The sequence below is a fragment of the Clinocottus analis genome, unplaced genomic scaffold, assembly GCF_023055335.1.
Source record: "Clinocottus analis isolate CAN_PGR_092001 unplaced genomic scaffold, fCliAna1.0.p SCAF_20, whole genome shotgun sequence".
Classification (NCBI taxonomy): domain Eukaryota; kingdom Metazoa; phylum Chordata; class Actinopteri; order Perciformes; family Cottidae; genus Clinocottus; species Clinocottus analis.
In genome coordinates this window covers 12,921,147-12,943,403 of record NW_027175932.1, presented here as the reverse complement: position 1 = coordinate 12,943,403, position 22,257 = coordinate 12,921,147, and the positions used below count along the sequence as shown (strand labels likewise).

The window sequence follows — 22,257 nt, the reverse complement described above, 5'->3', positions numbered from 1 at the left end:
GTCAGCAGTGTCGGTGCGGGGCCCCCGGTAAATGAATCAGGGACGCTGTTGGTTTAAATGGTGGAGCTACTGTAAACAATTAGGTGAACGGCTCTGCAGTGCAGAGATAGCGGTCGGGCTGCCGGTCGGCTGGTCGACCGCCAAGCCGCCATGAGACGGGTTGCCCTCAAATCATGTTTCTACATTCATGGTCCCCAAGATGGGATGCTACTGATTGTGATGATCCTAATTGGTCTCGTAGCACAGGCAGGTACAACATTTACTTCTTCACAGAGACACTAGTGTCTTATTTCTCTTTTATTATAATTTAATCTGACTAAATAAATGCTGATTACGTGTGTTGAAGCAAACGGCCCCAATAGTGTTATGATATGAACGGCAGTAGGGCTGAACAATAAAAAAAACTCTTATTTCGACTGATTTGCAATATTAGAGATTCATTTTAACACCAAATATGTATTGAAATGATTGAAATGACTGCTTGGTGCAGATATCTGTCGAAAACAAAGATGTTTTCTACAGAAATATGATGTGTAGGTCAGGAAATATCTGCAGCACAACAATATTTGATTTATTTATTTTATTTGGAGACATTAGGAGGTGCAATATTTAAGATTTTGCACCTTCTGGGATTTAGAAAAATGCCTTTTGATCTAAAGTTGTGGCACCTTGTTGTGCTGCATTCAGCCTCAAAAGAGACGTGACGTCTCTGTGTGGAAATAATATTGATCACAAACTGTAAACAGAGTATTTCAACGCTGCTGTTTGTCGTCTGGTCGTGAGTTTTGGTCCTGGATGCTGGAGATCAAACAAAAACAGCACTTGGGTGCTTAAAGTGGCCACTGAGGAGACTTCAACACAATTAAAAGGGAGACAAAGCATGTGTTTGTAGGACAAAGGTCTATTTTCAGGAAACGCATCACAGCTTGACCTTTTTTTCTCTCTCCTGAGGAATAGCTGAAATCTATCAGGTCTGACCACGATGCAGCGTTTCAACAGGACGGGCTCCCCTCCAGGGCTCCTCTCAATTCACTTGTCGGTGATGGAGCCTCCAGCTGATCGGGTTCAAGTTTAGCGTTCGATCCTGTTTGAGCTACTGCGGATTTGAGAATTAAACCAGCGAAAGCGCACGATACAGGGCTCCTAATGCACATTCACACCTGCGCCTGAGCGCTAAGTGACTGTTCAGAGGACGGACTGGCTGCTCGTGGCGGCGTGTGAGCGGCGAGGCGCTGCTGCTGGAACGCTTCCTTTCATACGCCTGCGAGCTGAAGACACAAAGTAACACAGCCAGATAAAACACATTCAATTGGCGTACAGTTTTGCGGTCATTATCCTGATTCAGCCTCTGAGCGCCGGAGCACAAGACTCTTTAGCATTGTGCGCTGACAATATGGGCAATGATGGGATTAAAGAATGAAGGATAAAGAAGTGCAGAAATCCAAAGAAATGGGATTAACAGGGTGAGGCGAAAGGGGTGATTTGTCATTTTGTATTCTTTTCCAGTACAACAGCATAATGTAGGTAAATACAGACGATGGGGGATGGGATTCATTGAAGGGGGATGTTCAGTGAAGACCACTACAGTGTATTTGATGGGCCACGCTGCTACAGGAGGACTAATTCCCAGTGAGCCCTGCCTCCATACCTTCCCTCTCCAAAGGCCACGATAATCCTTTGACAATTTTGGCAAGTATCCTCGCGCATAAATGCATACAGACGAGGCCAATCGGATGCGTTGGTGAGGGAGCGTTTGGTGGAATGCAATGTTGAGATGGAAATCACATTATTTGTCCTAATTCCTTCAATGTCCGTGTAAAACAAGAGCAAAGAGATTAAGTTATGAGCCAGATTATGCGGCGCCTTCACTTAATGAAGAGGAAAATGGAAAGGCGCGTGTGCGTTAAAGAGAGCGTTTCTCCAGTTGAGTGGTAATGAAGGCTGGGTCGGGTTACATACCGTCACAATGCAATAAGGAACAGAAAAAAACAACAACAAGCAATTTCCTGCAACACCAAATTAAGCCATGTGTCTGAAAAATGACAGGGCGGAATGAAGCTGCTGGTTAATTATTCGGGGGGTTGGAACATGCAACCAAGTCAAGAAAGACAAAATGTTGACAAAAAAAACTAGTTATTACACACGAGCGATCACAGGCGCTATAGGGAAGGGCCTTTTCCCAGCTCTCCCCTGGAGTCACAGGGAAACAACACTGAGGAAGACAAGCCAATAAAAGCTACATGAAGAGGATTAGCGCCTTTATGAATAATTGAAGACGCATCTTAAATACCTTCTGGAGGAGGGGGATCTCTTTGGCCTCTTTCGGAGCCGTTCAGGCGTACGGCGCTCTCGTTTACGTGGAGTTGCAAAGTCACTGTGATTCAAAAGCTCCTCGGGACCCATTTTGGCCCCCGGCCACAAGTTACACATGTCGACCACCACCCGGCTTCGCCGTGCCTTCACGTGGTGGGGTGAGGAGTCCAGCTGCTGACCCATGACATCCCCTCCATTATTTTATTGGAAGCTTGTGATTCGCCTGCCTGCTTTAATAACACCATTTCAAATCAATATTTCCTATTTCTTTTCAAATGTCTTGCAGCTTCGTGGTGGGCGGGCTGAAGCCCACCCACTCAGGGCGATGTAATTGGATCAATCTTCCTGCTGAAGGCCTATTTTTGCTCCAATGACCAGCTCGTGGAATCCTCTTTGTCATCACAAATACATTGAGAGCTTCCAGCGCTGCTTCTGCCAGCCCCTCCCTTTTCTAGTCGATACACTACAACACCACTACAGGCATGTCTTCCTCCATGTTGCACCACAGGCGTTACGGTGCGTCGCCCACTCCATGTGATTCGGCCGTGCAGCTGCCCTCAAAGCAACAGCGAGCATTAACTCCCACGTCGGATCAATTGCATCGGACTGACATACACACCACGTGGATCCATTTCAATTTAGGCCCGAGGACCTTTGACATCCGTCACCGTCAACACAGAGAGCCACTCGTCTCCCCCCAGAGCGCTGCCGCGTTGGCTGTCACTCAAGACACGACAGCCAATCAATGGATGCCAGCCAGGCCGGACCAGGGAAGCATCGGATGGAGGCTGCTGAAGGATTTTGTTGGGGGGGAAAAAATATGATTGTGATTATTTTTTAATGAAAAAAAGGAATCTTTTCAAAACAAATATATTTTCTTAATCCTGTAGACTATGATGTTAAAGCCAGGAAATGTTTACAACAGAATATGAAATGTAAAATGGTATTTTGACACCGAAATGTCAAAACACCACTGGTTTATGCTCGTGGTGGAGCATTATGAATGGCAGCCTCGGCGTGTCAGTCCACCTCTTTGGTCCAGACCATGATGCATCGCAACTATTGTATTTAATTCATTCATTAAATTAAACGGTATACATGGAAGTTCACCCGCAAAACGCTGCGGGTGAGAGGGAAGCCGGGTCGGTCTGCTGGCTGTGCTGCCACCGCGACCCGACCCCGGATAAGCGGCGGAAAATGGATGGATGGACATGGAAGCTCTCCAAGCAGGTCCAAGCGTTCACATCTGTGTCGCCAACGGGACATTTTATATCATTCTATTGAGATTTAAGGAGAAATTTCACTATAGAAATGGATGACAGACTTTCATGAATGACCTGTTGTATTCTGTCAAATCAGAGGGTGGACACTGCTGACACGAGGCAAGACAGATCCTGATCCCCCCCTCCCCTTAAATCTATATTCCAAAGAAAAACATCTTTGCTCCCGCAGGAGGCGCTGTTCAATGAGCCGAACATATCCGTCGGTGAGACCAAATAGGCAGCTGTTGTGTGTTGTCTTAAAGCTCATGAAAAGGCTGCTTGAGCCCCGTTTAAAATCCAGAAACTGTAAGCAGACAGAACCAACAACAGCCTGTGATGGACGGATTTTTTGTTGACTGTAAACAAAAGAAATCAGCGCTCTGTGACAGCAGTCGAGTGGTGAAAAAAAGCTTCCCTTTAAAAGAAAAAGAAGGCAACTAGTGCAGCAGTAAATCAATCAGGATGCGCTACAAAGCGGGTAATGCCAGACGTCTATCTCAGCATTACATGGAACGCCACCTAATGCGTGTCAGTCTGCAGAATGAACAGCCCGGGGGTTTGTTTGGTGCAAATCAAATTCCAACGAGGGGTGAATACACTTTTTTTATTTATTTATTTTAAAAGCAATCTAATTAAATTGCCACGCAGGGCCATGTATCTTAAATTACATGCCAGCGCCATGCAAATGCAGAAAAATTAACAGCAGATGCAGGCGTCCGTGTTCATGGCTGCTGGGCTGTTTGACAGAGAAAACCCCCACGAACATGTTCATGTGGGATGAGATTAAAGAAGGAAATCCAGAGCAGTAATTTCATTTTCACAGCTTTGTGTTTGATTGAAACAGGTTCAGCATTTTCTGTGTGCTGCATCGTAACCTCCCCCCCCCCCCCGAACCCTACCTGCATGGATGTTGCGACACTAAATCTAATTTCTCTGGCAATTTCCACATCCGAAATGGTGGATCCTTTCGTTTCAACACAAAGCAAGAGATCAAATTCCCCTTAACCCTGGGAAGAAAAGAGGAGGAGGAGGAAGAGGAGGAGGAGGAGGAGGAGGAGGAGGAGGAGGGTTTTAAGAGTTGAACCGACGACAATCACAAGCTGCCAACTTGTTGGTGTGCGGGACCATCGCTGATATTAAATTGAATTAGGAGAGGCCACCCTGCACACACTGCTTTGATGTTGGGGGAGGGCGGCGAGGTGAAGGTGAGGAGGGAAGGAGGAAGGAAGGAGGCGGTAAGGACGTGAGGGGGATGAGTGTTCCCATCAGATGTGGCTGCTGAGCCTTTATAATGTGACTCACAGAGAGGAGATGGATTGAGACAACAAAGGCAGAGGGACACACGGCTGCAGACCTGGAGATGAGTTTTCAACCAGCGACGAAGAGCAGGAGGAGAGGAAGAAGAGCTCATCACACCTCCACTTGTTTTATTTTCTGATTCCTTCCTCGTCAAAACACCAGAACACACAACTCTGAAGCTAAAACACACTTAATTCACCACCATCGGCCGCAAATGAAGTGAAAGCTAAATAGATTTAACGCATCCAAGTTGGATGGACGGACAAAATGCCTCGAGCTTCATTTATCCCCAGAGCGTTGGCATGAAAAGTCTAACAATGCCAACATCACAGAGCCCCATGACAATACTTTATGGCGTGAGCAGATGCATCGGTATGAAGCCATGAAGCCATGAAGCCATGAAGCCCGGGTGTCCGACCCTTCCAGCCTGCGTGCAGCCCGTTGGGCCACGTGGCGCCGCTCAACACGTCAATCACTGGAGGACTTTTATCATCAGAAAGCTTCATAGGAAGGAGCTCAGAGAGGCCCAAAGGGGTTCAGTTATCCATCATCCCACCAGAAAGAGTCTAAGAAAATAGTAATTGGAATGATTGTGTGATCACTTCCAGAGCCAGTTTGGGAACAACGTCAGCTCAGAAGCTTCTTGGATGAAACTGTGATGAAATGTTACTCTGAAGAGATTAACGGTGGAAGTGGAACAGCCACGTTCAATTAGAGCTTTTGTCACAAAAAAAAGTGTTTTATTGGTCTTGAAGGACAAGTTGAACATTTTGTGATGTCATATTGCTTAATTGCTTTCTAGCTAATTATGTGCAGAGAGTCGGCAACATTTTTTTAGCTTAGCATAAAGACTGGAAACAGTCGTCTCAGTGGAGGGTCTAGTAAAATACAGTATGTTGTCTAAAAGCTGATTTAATCTCCAAGAAGCTCATATTAATATTTGTTTGGTTAAGCGCTCAAATTAAATTATTTAAATTCAAAAGCATAGTAAGAAAGTAAAGTATTGGAGAGAAATACCAAAAGGTGGCATCAGATATAAAGAAAGACTCGTTATATCTTCTAAAACGTTCAGTTTTTTCCAAAGTAAAGCAGACATACTTGAACACAAGCCAGTTCTCCTGCACTGGCCATAACAGATCATTAAACATGAGTTTTCTAAACTAATCTACAGCAATATTAATGCATTAAAATTGACACTCAGGTCCTGAGCTTCTTTTTCTACTCCTGGAAGTCGGGAACCCAAGAAAACAAATCAAGGTTTTTCTGAAAATGCCAAATTTCTCCTCAATTTCTGAACACAATTATTGCAGCTATCTGTTCCAGCGACATGCGATGAGCGGTGGATCTGCTCCCCGCGTGGCAATCCCATTTGCATTACTGTTAATGATTTCTGTGAGACTTTCCATCACCCCTGGTCTTGATTAAATCCAGTTATGAGAATATCAGGTTATTACCATCGGCGTTGGCCTACTGTGCCAAAAATATCAGAATGATGAATTGTGAATATTGCTCAGCCGCTACACACAGACTGAAAAACTTATTCTGTGCAAACTTTCCATCTGCGCTGAGATTTTACCATTTGGCCACATCCGGCTCTCTTCTCTCGAGCCGTGAGGGGCTTCAGCTCACCTGTGAACCGGCGGCGACAGCGACACGCGATGGGGAAGGAAGCGAGTCGCTGGGTGAAAATGAATCAGGTCCGGAGCGAGGCGGAGGTGTGATGCTGGGTGTGATGCTGGGTGTGATGCTGGGTGTGATGCTGGGTGTGATGCTGGGTGTGATGCTGGGTGTGATGCGTGCCAGGGTTCGCTCATAAAAGCCAGCCGGCCTCCCAGGACATCATTAAAGGCTCCTGCACACCTGCCGGGGAGGGAACAACTATCGCAAGGTGTGTGCGCGCATAGAGATGCGCATGCGTGTGTGTGTGTGTGTGTGTGTCAGATACAGAGGTGTATTTACAGCGTGTGCTTAAGGAATTCCTTGACATCCCTTCCAATTACGATGAAATCGTATCAATTTGTAATGGATATGGACATAATGACGAATATGATGAACAAGTAATTAAAGAAAATCGCTCCCTTCTAAATGGGTGTGCAGACCTCTTTCAACACCTTGTCGTTCACACAGTTCAGTGACTATAAAGTACTTCAAAGTGAGCGCAGGTCTCCTGCGGCGCTGCTGCAACGGAGTGAATTAAGTGACACCAAAAACAAACAGCCGCTCGAGACTCAACGGGCGAAGCGTGAATCAGCTGCTTTAAAACCAACAACATGATGACTGGGAGCCCTTCAACCTGTACTGGAGGCTGACGCTCCACCAGCAGCCACATGGCCGCCTGTACTGCCTCGTACGTGACACTCACTCCTGTCGCGCTCTGCAGGGTTCACAGACGCTCACCTGCTTCATACCGCCGAGTCTGTGCCGAAGGACCAGGCAAGATAAAGCCAGACAAAGAGGGAATTTGGCTAGCTTAAATTTCCTCTTTAAAGTACAACAATATGCCACTATCTGGTTTTTTAATCCATGCGCAAACATAAGTGCAGATGAAATGAAAAAGTTGTGGTTTTATGGGGTGATATCTGCTGGAACGCTTTCCTCCTGCCGGCTGTGTGAACTCTCGCCTCCTGTGGATGTTAACGCAGACCTGTTGCATCATCAGGGAACAAACGCGGCGCGTCCTTCCTGGTTTTAATGGCAAGGTCTCGGCCCGCTACCTGTAGAAACGTAGCGTCACGTTTCCAGAATTATGACATTGACTTGGTACCGACGCGTTGGTTCTCGTGACACCTGCTTTATTTTCAACATAAATGGGAGAAAACAAAGCAAAAGACTTGAACACTGTATGGCCAGGAGGGTAAAAGCTTTTAGGAAATACAGTCACACGGAGACCAGCGCAGAACACACTCATGTTGTCATGTAATGTATGAAAATGATGGAAATACTGGGATGATGTATGGGAAGAGTTGAACCCTTATAGAGAAATGGGATGAATGAACTGCTGGTAAGAAGCTTTAAAGAGAGACATTGAATAAAGACAGAGACATCTTGCCTTCTACTGCTGTGTTATGTAATTATTGGCACGACTTATTGTTGTTCTGTGGTAACTAAATGAAAAACAATAAAACTTGCAAACCCATGTGGGAGGAAAAGCACTGGGACCCATCGAACAAATACTTCCAACGACAAACTGCAACGGCGCCGTAACCGCTCATAAACCGCGTGAGAACCAGTGTTTAAGAGCAAAAGTTCTGGACATAACACTTCATTCTGCAGAACAAGCTCATTGGGTTGACCCGGCATCAGCAGAGACAACGAAACAAGAAAAAGAAAAAGATGCTTGTTTACGTGCCACCGTTCTCAAGCAAACTTTACACCACCGCAAGAATGTATTTGCATTTTGGATATCAGCTGGTTTTCATTTTTTAATCCTGGATTACGCATCCAAATCACCGCATTAGCTGCTGCCTGTGCAGTCATCCTGCTAATAGGGAGCCAAAGAACCATGGCTTATTATGCCTTCTAAAAAAAAAAAAAAAGGTGCAATTTACGCATTTATTAAGCCGCAAACAAATATTCGTTGTGGAAAGATAAAAGTTACAGCCTGGGAATCTGCATTAATGCAAAAACACACGTGTTCACAGAATCCAACACGCAGCTCATTGTCGCCCCGCACACGCACCGACACATCCAGCAGCTGCCGGTGCCACGAGGTGACTCACATGGCGCTCTCGCTCCTCTCCGTTCACCTCCGGCTCATGTGCACGGTGGACGCTGCAGCGGCCGGCCAGGTGCATGCCTCCGTGTGAACGACTCCGCCGGCAGAGCGGAGGCCGCTGCTCGCCGCTCACGACGCTGCGAGCCACGAGGCGAACCCGGCACAACGCCTTGCAAGCTAAAAAATAAAACCCTTTTCATTATTCATGGGGAGTTTTTCCAGCGCAGCCGGGCTCCCCGCTGAGTTTACAGCTGGGTGCGGCTGCGATGCACAGCACCGGTGGGCTGGGGGGGTTGTGTGCACACAAGTGATCTCGATGACGGCATGGTGTAAAAATAGTGACATGCCGTCATGCAGAGCCGGTCTGGAGAGGATGGGGGGGGGTGAATGGAGCAGCGCTCTCTTCTCTCTCTCTCTTTCTCTCTCTCTCTCTCTCTCTCATGCTGGGGATCAAGGCACCAGTGCTCCCAGTGAAGCAGGAGATCACTCGGACTGGAAGGAGGCTGTCAGAGCTCCTCATCGCCTGTCACGTCCTCACTACAGCGGTGGTCCGTCTGAACCGCCACCGCAGGCTGTTCACTTCAACTCATGTTGGTTATTCAGACTTTAAGGTTTGAGATAATAATATAATTGTTGAGATCTGGGAAAAAAACCTGCTGTGATGACATGACATTGTATTTGTGTTGAATTCATCGAGACATTTTTGATTTGGGGATGCAAGAAAAACAGGTTTTCTTCAAGAGTTCAAGGCTCCGCGCTGAGTATTTGACATGCAGGTGCTCATATTGTGGGTGAAGTATTCAATATTGTACTTTTCCCCAGTTTTACTTCACTATGGTTACGGTTTAGTTTTCACCACTCGAGAGGTGACTCAGAAGTGATCAACCATCCGTCCACGATACCACACTGAGACACAAACACCGGAGAAACACCCCACGCTGTCATCTGGGATCTTTCTGCTGTGTAAACTGCTCCAAAGCACCGAGCAGCATGCTGGAGGTCCGTCGTGGTTTTAAAGGTCCTTGAGGTCGTGATCATCATGGAGGTCACGACAGGTCATTTTATAGTCACGTTTTTCTTTTCTTTTCTTTTTTTAAAAGGTCTCACTTGGCTCCACTGAAGCTCAGCTTTCAAAACCCAAATGATGCTAATCCAAGTATGCAGATTCAGATATTTAAACATCTTCTTTCAGAACAGGCAGAAAACTCATCTGTGTTGGTCCCAAACTGCATCGTATCATCATGAAGCGGTCGTGTTTGTGAATTGGAGACTCGTGCGTCCGCATAGAACACACCTTCATTTAAATATCTTGAGGTGAGAGGTCAACAAACCCCCGACCCAAAATGACCACGCCCGTTTTCCCTCCGCTTCACCGCGTCTTGCCTGGTGAGCAGCAGTGCGGTCTCCTCCTCCTCCTCCTCAGAGGAGGAGGACTCTCCGGCATCTCTCCGCTCCGCACAACAGATCTCCACCAGCCGGTAATCTGCTCGTAACACCTGCTGCGAACACGCCGTTACGCTGAGCCGGCACAAACTCACCTGCCATATGAATGAGGAGGGACAAAGCCACCAACACCCTGTGGAAGGAGATCGGTGATGTCTTCGCTAATGTCACGTGAGGAAACTGCAGAGCCAGCATTTTGTATTCATGAATCATTCCCTGCCTCCACTCGCCAAATAGAGAACCAAACCGTCCAGTTCTTCAAAACGTACCGCATCCCCTTTATTATTCAGACGAGAATGTACTGAAAGTAGAATATGATACGTTGATGAGATATAGACAGCTGAGATTAAATGTTTTATTAGCTGTCTGGCTTCAGTTTATGGACCAAAAGGGGAACGGACTGGAAAGACGGCAATCAATATTGCAGGTCTGTCTCCAAAAAGACGACCGATGTCTCAGAAATGTGACGATTCAAATGAAGAAGAAGATGGCTGGCTTCACTTTCCTTTCAAGGGATCTTCAACCCTTGAACTCGTTTTCTTGAAACATTGAGTAAAGAAATAATCCCCATCTTTTCCCCTCTACGCCCCCCCCAAAAAAAGGATTCATTGCTTTCTGGCAGTGAAGCTTCCATTCGTCAACACTTTTCTGGAAATCCATGTGCAGCCGAGCGTGGGATGGAGAACAGCGCCAGTGGGAGCGGGGCGGCCAGCGCCGACCAGAAATGTAAATTGGCGGTCTGAAAGCGGGGGCCAGAAGCCTGGTCAGCCGCGCTCCTGCTAACAGTAATAACTCACTACTATCGCACCATAATGACATGCTTGGGGTCTTGTTAACTCTGTGTGTAATAATGCTCTCGCTTTCTCTGGGGCTGGAAACAGGAAGGATGGTCGACGGCAGCGCTGGTGTGTGTGTGTGTGTGTGTGTGTGGCGGGGGCCGTACGGTGACGACGGGGGGGTCGAGCCAGATCATTATCCTCTCCATTAGCGCCCCAATTACACACCTTTCGCTCCCATTAAGAGCAGGCAGATACGTGCGGTGACCTTTGTCTGAGGCGTTACTGCACCACTCCTCTGTGATTCGAAAACACAACCTTGAACCCTGAACACAGGCCGTCGCTCTCACACGGCTGACCGCCTCCCACCGCCGCCCCGGCCCGCGCTACCGCCACGATGCTAACGCTACGTGACGTCTAAATTGCTGTTACAACAACACGTAGGTTCAGAAATGTTGAAATTTGTTAAAACAGCGGGGGGAACAACTCCATGGCCATCACACAGGCATTGTGGTCTTTATGGACGTGGAGAAGAGGAAGACCGTTTTACTCTCTCTCCATTTAAGCTCACTGCACAGACAACACTAAAAATGAGCATTTTTTGACCATTGAATGACCATTTTAGATCACAGTCGATGAATTGTTTCTCTAAAATGAGCTTAAAGTTTACTGAAAGACCTAAAAGTCTACTAAATGTTAACGGTTTTCTTTCATTAAAATGACACTTTAGAGATTAGAGTTTTACTAAACAGAAAATGCACTATATACAAAAAAAACAGCAAAAAAAAAGCATCACTTCATTCCACCTTTCAGATGTTTTTTGGAGCCACAAACTCTGAAAATAATCAGTGTGAAAAGAGCTTTACACACAGACAATTACAGAAGAATGCAAATTCAAAATGGCGGCAGTTCCCGCCTCCTCTCCGGCACATCAAGCGTGAATGACGTGAATAAACACAAATGATGGTGCGCTAGTAACTCAAGGTGAAAATGTGCGGTGCATCTGGTGTGATCACAGCTCAGGCATCAGGTGTCAGGACGTACGCATGAGGTGAGGGATGTCGCTGTTTCTTTGCATTACCTCGCAAACACCAGAACACGTTTGGTTCTGCTGCTTTTCACAATGGCCGACTGCACACTTTGACTTTCTATACAAAAATGGATCATAAGTGTCTGAAGCATTCACTCATAGTATTAAATAACATGTCATTTCCTTCACTTTGTGATCCGGTGATCTGAACGTTGGCACATAAGTAACTTTGTGAAAAAGTAAAAGAAAAAAATAACATAAATAAATAAATAAATACACTCAAACTAATCTTGGTGAGGTCACACGCCGGTTCCATCTGCAGTTCAGCCAAGCTGCCGTGACGTGTGACATGACTGGAACAATCTTTGCATGGCGAAAACAAACGACGCGCAGCCTTAATCACTCTGGTCGAGTCGACCCCGGCAGAGCACTCAACCCGGCTGCTGCAGCTCGGCCTCTTGGTGAGAAGCGAGCAGATCTCACATGTGCCCGCTCACTTTGTGAATACAAAGCAGGACGTGGCAGAAGGAAGAGCGGGAACGCTCTCTGAAGAAATACAGATTGATGAAAACAATCTTTACATTTCACTGCCCACCTCCACCCATCTTCTCTTCTGACACTCCCCCCCCCCCTCCCTCCCTCCCTCCTCCCGCTCCATAAAAAACAGCTCCTTTACATGCATGAGGCGCACACAGTGGAGCTGTGATGAAAGAGGCAGAAATATATAGCAGAAGGACACGAGCCTTGAGCGCACCGATGGTACCGCCGGATCATCCCTATAATTCAACACCTCGCCGCCCCGCCCCTCCCGCTCTGCTACATTGGTGCTTCAGCCGTAATGTGTTGACAATGTAGGGCGATGCTTTATTTCATGTGCCATTTCCAGCAGCGCAGCAGTAATGAGGAACAACATTAACATTTTGCTGACACTTGTTCCCCCCCCTCGCTGGGCATTAGATCCCAGTTTGCAGCGAGGTGCTGTTAGTGTGCAGTATTTCATTGTACTATACGTGTCGAGCATCACACAACCGGTGCAGCTACACTGAGGAGAATATTCTGATATGACAACAATATGACTTCTGGTGGCGCAATTGGTTGAATCAATGAATGGATTCATTTTGAATCATTACCGTGTCTTCTGTTGCTCCGGCAGTGCTTTATGGAGTCTTTCATAAATCCTTTTGATGTCTTCAGGGTTAAAGGGCCCCATGGAGGGTTTTGGCAAACAAGCAGTTCTGTTTACGTCCAATGTTTCTCACCAGAATACATCGTGTGTCTTGGTGACGTTTTACTTTTCTTCCTTGGCTTTGTTGCAGCGCTCCTGGCACCCCGCCTCAGATCATCAGTGGAATAGCTTAAAACCATCGGCCCCTTTTTAATCAAAGCAAGTATTCAACTACAAGTACACTCATTTAGTTCCTATTCATTCTAATTGCTTGTTGTGTACAAATAACCACTAGAAATAATGATGACACAATTTGAATTTTTAAAGGTTACACTGACTTTGGGATGGTTGAAACGATGCCGTACACGTGATCCACCAGTGCTCTTCCCCTTCAGGATCATTTATATTGACAAACAAACACACCACGGTGTCATCACCGTGCATGCTGCAAAACAATACTCTGACATTCATATCAGACCATGCAGGTCAGCCCTGTGTACACGCACATAGAAAATAAGTAAGTAAGAAATAAACTCTTCAAAAATATTGCTCAATAGCACTCCTAGTGGTTGAAAACTTCAACGGTTACCTTGAACTCGGACTGAGCTTGAAGACGTTTCAAGCACAAAGCTTGTATTTCAAACAGAGGGCTGGACAATACGTAAACAATTTGCCTCATGAGGAGTGTGTAACACACACAGCACTACTTGCATTTGCAGTTGATAAAGAACCGGCACTCCCAAAAACCAACAGGAGAGCTGTGACCCAAGCATCTGCAGCCATGATGGAGTCGGTGTGGAAGATGAAGGAGCCGTGAGACACAATAGAAGGTGTCTGATGGATCCCTGAGCCTCCGTAACATCAGCGCACGGCTCGAGCCCACTGCAGGCTTATCATCGTTACTCGTGTCATGAAAAGTGGCCCTCTTGATACCCGGGAAGGCTGCCTGTGAATGGATGGTCTGGGAGAACGATACGGGGCTTTGGTAGAAAGAAAGCCCCTCCGTGCTGCACCCAACATAAAAAATAGATGAAACCAGGCAATCTTTGAAGGAGTAATTGGTTCCCCGGTGACTGAGCCTGCACCGCTCCAGTTTCCACCCAAAATAACGCCGAGCAGACACAACGCGGACGGCTCGTAGGACGCCGGGAGAAAGGGTGGCGGAGGTGTGCGTAACCTAAACGTTGTGCCAAATGAAACGTGGCAAGAGCTCCAGAGATGAGATTGCCTCTTTGAGGTGGCGGCTGGTGGAAAGGATTTCGAGTTGCTCCACGCTTTCACACGTTTGAGCAGATTTTCTTGTCTTTGTCTGAGATGTTCACGACCCATCAGCTCAAGAGCCGCTAATGGCTCGACGGTGTGACGGCCGCCTGACCGGTCAGAGAGCAGCTTGTGTGTCTGTGTGTGTGTGTGTGTCTGTGTGTGTGTGTGGACTGCCCACATGGAAAATCCATTTGAGCCATTTCCTGCACAAAATAGGCTGAAAGAAATCAATCAGGTGCTGCGCGTCTCGTTCTGGTTTAATTACACCGACGGACAGCGATGCAAATCAGCGGCGCGCTCGCTGAAACGCACACGCCCGCATCCTGACAAATGGCATCGGCCGTAATTGCCTCCAAATGAGCAAATTAATGGACACGAGGATCATTACTGGCGCCGAGGAAACGTCACGACTTGCAGGCAAAATATGGAAGGAGTGTTTTCGCTGTGAACAACGGGCGCTGGTGGGGTTGAGATAATGTCACCAAACAAATATCTGTTCATTAAAATACTTCAAGGTCACAGCTGGTGAACCACATGAGTGGGAAACGCAATAATCTTTCATTAGATAGCGATTTATTAAAAAGCCGGCATTAGTGTTCTGATCCTTAGTCTGGCAATGCGATAAGCTTCTTATTTGATCCTCCTTATTCCCACAAGGACACATTAACATCTTACATTATCAGACCCGGGTGGCTTGGTCTAATGGACATTGTCCTGAGGCTGGTTTATGTATTTTAGAAATACATAAACACATATAAGGTAATTAAAAAAGGAGAGGATGGCCGGTCATGAGAGCGGGCCAGCCTGAGCGCATCCTCACTAAGACACAGTGCTGACCGCGTGCATGGACACGTCCACCACGCATACACATGTCCTGAAGCAAGTCGTCCAACAGGCTGATTGGTTACATTTGCTCAGGTTTAAATACATCGAATGCTGCCATCAGCGCAGTACAATCGAGCCTAATGGAGTCTGGATTGCGGCGCCCGCAGCATTCAAAAGGACATTTCAAAATGCAACGGCAACATTTTCATAAGCACTGCCCTGGGACTCAACGTAAACACTTCAATCTGCAACTACTTTACTGAAGAAACAGTCCCAATGAATAGATGAATACATATCGAGCTGATGGGATTTCAGACACATTTCCCTAAAAGCTTAATTTACAGATTGTTTGTCAAATCATTGTGCATCATTAGTTTCAGTTTAAATATTGGCCATCAGATGTTTTGTTAGTTTTAGGTCGGGGTTAAAGGTTAAAGGTCCTGAATCAAACCAATGAGAGGGTGATGCATCGCTTCTATTTTCCAATTGGTGCAGTTTTTGTTTAGAAAGGCAAAATGCAAATATTCCAGAAGCCATGAGGTGGAAATGTTGTTTGATTATTGATCTAACGGTTGTTGCCTCCACACGTTCGATGTGCTGTATTTCCTGCAGTGTGGCGAGAGTGAGCGAATGAAGCAAAGTTGTTCAATTGTACGCATTTAGCAACTGGCTAGTTCACGACCTCGCTTCACAATTCCCCCATCATGCTTCACCTGTAAGCCGAGAAACGAAGTCGCTCACATGAAGCTCAAGTGTAAGTTCAGTAGGGAAGACTCTCTTTACTCTGCGGTTCATTCATAAGCTCAGTCTCTGAGTCTCACAGCTGTTACTCCATCAGCTGTTTTGGGGGGCGTGTGTTGAATGAACCGACCAGTCGGAGTCGGACCAGCTCCATAAGCCGCAAGGTGTCAAACTTTGAAGTAGTTTCTCCTCTCAGCTTGCAGTCAGTTGCCATTTTAGCTCAAACCGATGTGACCCTCCTCCACCTCGGGCTCCTCCAGTCAGCATCAGTCCTGCTCATCATTCATCATCTGGTTGCAGCAACTTCCTCTTTCACCTCCACCAGCGTCTGGACTCCGGAGGGGATTCTGCCTTCACAGGTGTCAGCATCAGTACCCCGGGCTTATCTTAAGTCAGGAAGGAGTCCAATCGCCAAAAGACTTTGCACTACTCAAATATATGCAGTAGTTATAAGTTATTGTTAAACCCTAAAACAAGCAATGTGCTTTCCTACGCTGCGAAAAGAGTGGGCAGATGATTTGACTCAGTGGATGGCCAGGACGCTAACTCCATTAAGCTTTAATGCTACAGTGGTTCCAAGAAAGTATTGCTCATTATTGTATCTAGTGTGGTCTGCTATAGGAAATCTATACGTCAGTGGAAGCAAAACTCACTCGCAAACTCACCTCGACATGAATGTGAAAGCATGACAACACGCTGGTCTCATACAGTCACACCGGGTCGGACCCACAAACAGTTACAGACAAATTGTTATTGTAAACTTTCAGACGAACGCAAAGGCTGCAGCAGCACAAGGTTCCACGTGAAGAGCGAGTAAAGTTCCTCTTTAACCACCTTCTGACATCACCGAGAGGAAATGTAATCAGTTTATTAAACTATGAAGCTCAGTGAGCCTTCTCATCAGATCATCTGTAAAAACTGCTTTTCCCTCGCAGTGAGAAGCCTTAGAACAACAAAGTAATGGTACCAGTCTCTCTCTTTATCCTAAATGTTCATCAGTGCTCTACAGGTGGGCCGATAGAAAATACACATTCTGCTGTTCAATCCATGTGCACTGTCAGCTCTTGTAAAACAGGCCTGCATAATTTCTACTTCAATCCCCACTGTTGGACGTCCTCTCTTTAGGGTCGTACAGCATCACAGCCCGTTCCCGTTCTTTGCTGATGGAGGGATGAGTCAGAAACGGCCTTACGCAGGAACGCTGAGGGTGCAAACACCATCCCTTGAGGAGTGACGTCCAGATTGACAGCCATTGATCTCAGCAGCAGCTTGGAGGTGGCTGTGAAGGGGCGGGGCTGTCTTGACACTGGAGGCTTCATTGTGTCCTTGAGAAGGAGGCACAGCTGGGACTGGGAGTGAAGTATAAACTGCTGGGTAATGGATCTGTCCATTCCCATTCCCGTCCGGGCCGACTAACCGGCCCCCGTCTCCAGACGAGGCGCAGGACCCGCCTCCGTCTGCGGGAGCGTGCCGGACACCTCGTCCTCGAAATTCCAGTTTTTGCGGACGTAAATATTGACCATCACGTGGAGGTCGTTGTGAAGGAGGGCGGTGGGATGGAGGGAGACAGCCGAGCTCGTTCAGCACCGGCGTGTGCAGCGTAAGCTGAAGCGACGACAGCTGTGCAGTGTGCTGGCTGCAGCTGTTCAGCGTGTCAGGTCATCAGGGCATCTTCATGCTCCAACAGGAGCGTACAGAAATACTCCAGCAGCAGCGCGTCACAACCTTCTAGGGCACGACGTGGACACACAAGTTCCTCTTTTGTTCATCGTCCTCCTCCCCTCTGTTAAATATAAAGACCATGAAGCCACAGACATATTATCAGTGTGCAGGTTTCTGACGATGAGGCGAGCAACGTGAGAGTTTCTTCCTCTTGAGGCCGGCGGACGCCGCCCGGCGATGTCAAAGCTCTCTAGTTTGAAAACACACAGCTCTGCCGGTGAAAAGGTGAACCATTCGGGGAGCTCAGACACCATCTAAATCAGAGCCTGTATCTTTTCCCCTCGGTGGCGTTTCTGCGGTTGTCGTGGTCATGTGACAACCCTTGGCAGCGCGCGCTGTCGTCGTATTTCACAGTGAAAACACAATGGAAGCCGGAGCAGCAACCGCGTGCTGTCTGGATGTTCACGAGTGACACGTCTTCCACTAACTCGACACCAGAGTCTGTTTTAAACTCCTTTAAATTGACTTACACGTCGACATCGGTGATATAAAGTGACATTTCCGAATGTTGTGCGTCTATAATCAGTTCAACACTTCATGAAGTTAAAAGAAAAAGAAAAATGACTTCATGCAAAATGTTATTAGTATTTCATACGATGCTTTGATATTTACTTCCTGTTCACACACTGACGAGAGCGTTTGTGTGTTAGCAGATCCTCTGAATCTATCATTTATTATCTTAACTTCAGATCAGCTGCTGTGTTTCAAAGAAGCATCAATCTGTGCTGTGAACCAGAAAAGGGTTTGATCCCCTCTTTGTGGTGGATCCACTGTCTTTGAGGCGACTCATGTAACAGTCGTACTGCGCCGCGCTGTCAGAAGGGTGGTGCTAGCGTGGCTTGTAGCTCTGTCTGCTGTGTGTTGAAGCACAGAAGGATAAGTGTGCTTGAGAGCACATTTGCTAATGTTTTGCGTGGCTTCTGACTGTACAAACACGCCATCAGTCATCTATAAGTGAGCGCAGTATCTCAAGCTCAGACGGAAACACGGCGAGCTTTCAGCTAATTTAAACAAAGCCATATAAGACAGAGTTTTATGGCCTTTTATAGCGGTACATTTGCATCCGTCTAGCATTAGCATGAACAAATAGTATAGCGCTCATTAAATGTACTTATTTATTTAGTTTGGAATATAATTAGTTCGTTAAGTCTTCCTTAAGATCTATTGTTATCAACACTTCTGCATAATCGGAGTTGGATTTCTAGAGAATTGTTTTTTTTATTTCATCATTTCATCGAGCCCTTTAAAGGAATGCAAAGGCCGCTGCATATATGCAGCATTTCCCCCCCAGTGGTGCTATTCTATCATTGATACATCCTCAGAGAGGAGGATCCTCCAGACTGGGCTTTAATGTTGGAGCTTTGCCTCCGGCAGCCTCTCTGTTCAGGCCCCCGTTGACTGACAGCATACCAGTGGTGATTAGATCACGATGGATACCATGACGTATCCACAGCCGCCAGACTGCTATCTGAAATTATTGGAGGCCTCTCATGGGGGAGAGGAGGGAGATCGAATAAAGGAACACAAAATGTGTGCCCTTCATCTATTCTGAACGGCCCGCCCCCAATCCCCGAATGCGTAGACTTAATCTGATGGCTAATCCATTTTGACTCAACTTGGCTGTTCGGAGGAAGAGATCAATAACCGCAGCAAAATGAGAAAAAAAAACCTGTGCCGCTCAGCATCGGTTATGATCAATTCACCTTGACACAACGCGGCCGGCTGGCAGAGACGAGACGCCGCTGGCAGAGAGGAAATAATGCAGTGAGGAATGGACGTGACAGCCGTAATCAACAAGGTGTTCTCTCAGGAGTGACAACAGCAGCGCGAGTGACTCGCCACCACGGAGCGCTCACAGGAAGCAGGAAGCACGTCTGGGATTGGACTTCCTCTCTGTTTTGCTCCCTGTTAACAAAACCAACGATGAAGCTTTTGACTGAGACTTTACATGAAGCTTAGCTCGCCATGTTAGCATGCTAACATTTGCTAGCGCTAAACGCAAAGGCTGAGTTTTATGCAGATATTCATTTGTCAGATATTTGGCGATAATATCAAATATTGGACCAATTCTCATTTGTATAACTATAATGGCATTGCTGCTGAAATAGTTAGCGTGCATTGGAGCGTTTGTCATGGTCATGCTCCGCTTTGATAATCCCCCAAAACAGAAGCACACCCGGCAACCTCTGGTCAGTCGGGTTGCTCCTCCGGGATCACACACGTCTGCAAAAGTTGCTGAGAAACTTCAGTCTCCACCAAAAGTGGTGGACGGACCAGCCGTGGACCCACACTCGCGTTGCTAAAAACATCTTAGAGCCACACGTTGCCTCAGGGGAATTGCTCCTTCATTGCCATGAAAACACACTAATTGAATTTAAGGTATTCTTACAAAAATAATTCTGGCTCTTTAAATACTCACTAACTGTTCAGCTGAAAATAGTCCAACAAACGCTGCATTTACTTCTGTTGAAGAACCCTTAACTTTACAGTGCCGAGCTGTTTTATTAACTTACCTACCTTTTTTATACAAACTATACATTTATGATGTCTTTATGAAGAAATTCTGGCGTTAGCAGGAACGAGTAGAGGCTGAGGAACGTCAGAAGTTATTGATCTGCATTGTTTCTGTTATTCAGGAAACATACAACATGTCTTCTCCTTTAAAGTGTGTTTTGTTTTGTACTCGTCTTGCAACAAGGTTTTGTAATATCCTTGTTTTATTTTATGCATGTTAAAATCTTTCTTGTGTGTGTGTGTGTGTGTGTGTTGTGGGGCCATCTGCAATATCGCTCTATATATTTAAATGTATGCTTTGATGTATTATTTCTCTTCTCACTAATGGAAACCAAATAGGTTCTCTCATTTCCTAATTAGGCTGCTGGTACAACAACAATGAGTCATTCATGGTTTTATGTCAGTGGGTTATACTAAAAGAAAATATTATGACATCACAGAGGGAATAAAATTACCATTCTGCATAAAAAAGGCAATTAGAAATACACTTAAAGAATATCAATAAGTCAAGAAAGGATTGTTAAATGGCCTTGACGTCGAACACAGTTAACTGTCATTATAACTCTGGATTTGGTCAATAGTCATGAAGCCCAGCTCGGTTACAAAGCACACGCTGCTGCAGTCTGCTGCGTTTTTCATTGGGACTGAATAAAAGTAAACATCCTCAGCTGAATAGAGTTGGTGAAATTGATTTTACCCCGCGCATCAGCTTGTCGTGCCAACAAAGACAAAAAATATGTCTGTGAGGAGCAGAGCGGAACGTCTGTACTTCAATGTGAGGAGGGAAATTGCTCTCAGTACGGCATGAAGGAAAGTAATGGCACACCTCCGCTGCTGACATGGATACGGGACAATGAGCCGTCAAACTATACATATTGGATACGCCGCTGAACAGACCAGACAGAATAAACAGGAAAGGTGGCTCATGAACAGGTAATATGAACATGAGGGTTTAAGCTGAACGAGCAGGGCCGAGGTGCCGCGTGCGAGGTGGCAGCGAGGCGCCGCCGCTGCTGGAACGCAGCCCCATGAAGATGATACCTGGACCATGACGAAGCGGCCCAGGTAACCAGGAAGCAGCCTGTTGAACAGCCGACCTCTATTCGTGTTTAAAATGAGCACATTGCCCGGAGACAGCAACTTCTGAGTGGGCAGGCGTCTAAAAATCAAGGAAGGTTTCAAACCTTTAAACCAAGTCCAGTGTGGCTGAGAGCAGACTTGAGGACAAATGAGTTGTGCGACTGCGCTTCCACAGACTCATTACCACCACTGCTCCCATGTGGTTGGTGGCATTCAAAGGGCGGTTATCGAGCCGCCCCGAGATGTGGCCGCTTATAACTTAATCAAAGTACAAGAAAAGCGCCACTTAAAAGTGAGAAAAACATCCCGGCTGGCCATTATCTCTCGCCTTATTGCCATGCAGGTAATTCATAGGCGATTAAGTGCAGCGAGCTGCCGTGAAGCCAAGGTCGCGGCGGCTGTGACATGAATGAGAATCTTAAAGCGATACAGTGAAGGAAGATGGAGGCGGACAGGTCCAGGTGGTGAGAGAGAGGCTGTGTGATGGAGTGGGCAGGAAAGGGCAAGGTGAAGTGACAGGGGAAATTATTTTCTGTGCGGCCGATAATGCTCCTTCAAGCCCTTCTCAACACATGTTGGACTGTTAAAGGCCGTTCATACAATGCGGGCCATCAGCGGAGGTGTGGGAACACAACAACACACCTCTGTGTGAGCCAACCTCACCTTGGTTTGAAGTAAACAGGAGTGAATGGAAACGATCTGGACTCAAGGTCTACTGGCTCTCTCTCGGGGTTCAACCCCATCACGGGGTCCTCACGAGCAGGAGGAATGTGCTTTCCATCTCCATGACAACGGCTCCATGACAACTGAGCGAAATTTCCTCCGCTGATGAAGACGATGCTGCTGAAAGCACAGGAGGGGGGGAATAAAGTGATAAGTTCACCTTTAGTCAATATTATTTAGTGAATCTGTAGATGCATAATGCATCAATAAAAACACATGAACAGCATCTACAATCTGTCAAAAGCATCACTAGGAATGCACCAGTCAGACCAGTTCAGTCTGGATACTGGTAGTGAGTTGATGAAGCTGATGGGCCTGATGAAGACGAGGTGGAGGGGAGCGTAACAGCAACATTGTTCTCTCTGTGTTTTACTTCTCAAGCGTAA

General features: G+C 46.6%; 1 protein-coding gene across 7 annotated transcripts in view; it reads right to left on the bottom strand.

Annotated features, from left to right (window-relative positions):
* Nucleotides 1-21,848, bottom strand: part of nav3 (neuron navigator 3) — a 302,596-nt gene extending 280,748 nt beyond the window's left edge. For 5 of the 7 annotated variants that reach the window (XM_068586933.1, XM_068586935.1, XM_068586936.1 and 2 more), the window contains exon 1: nt 21,812-21,847. The gene's annotated coding sequence lies outside the window, so the exon portion shown is untranslated. Of the gene's footprint in view, nt 1-21,811 lie in introns of all 7 variants that reach the window. The other 2 variants (XM_068586930.1, XM_068586937.1) reach the window with 1 other exon arrangement.
* Nucleotides 21,849-22,257: the final 409 nt, after the last annotated feature.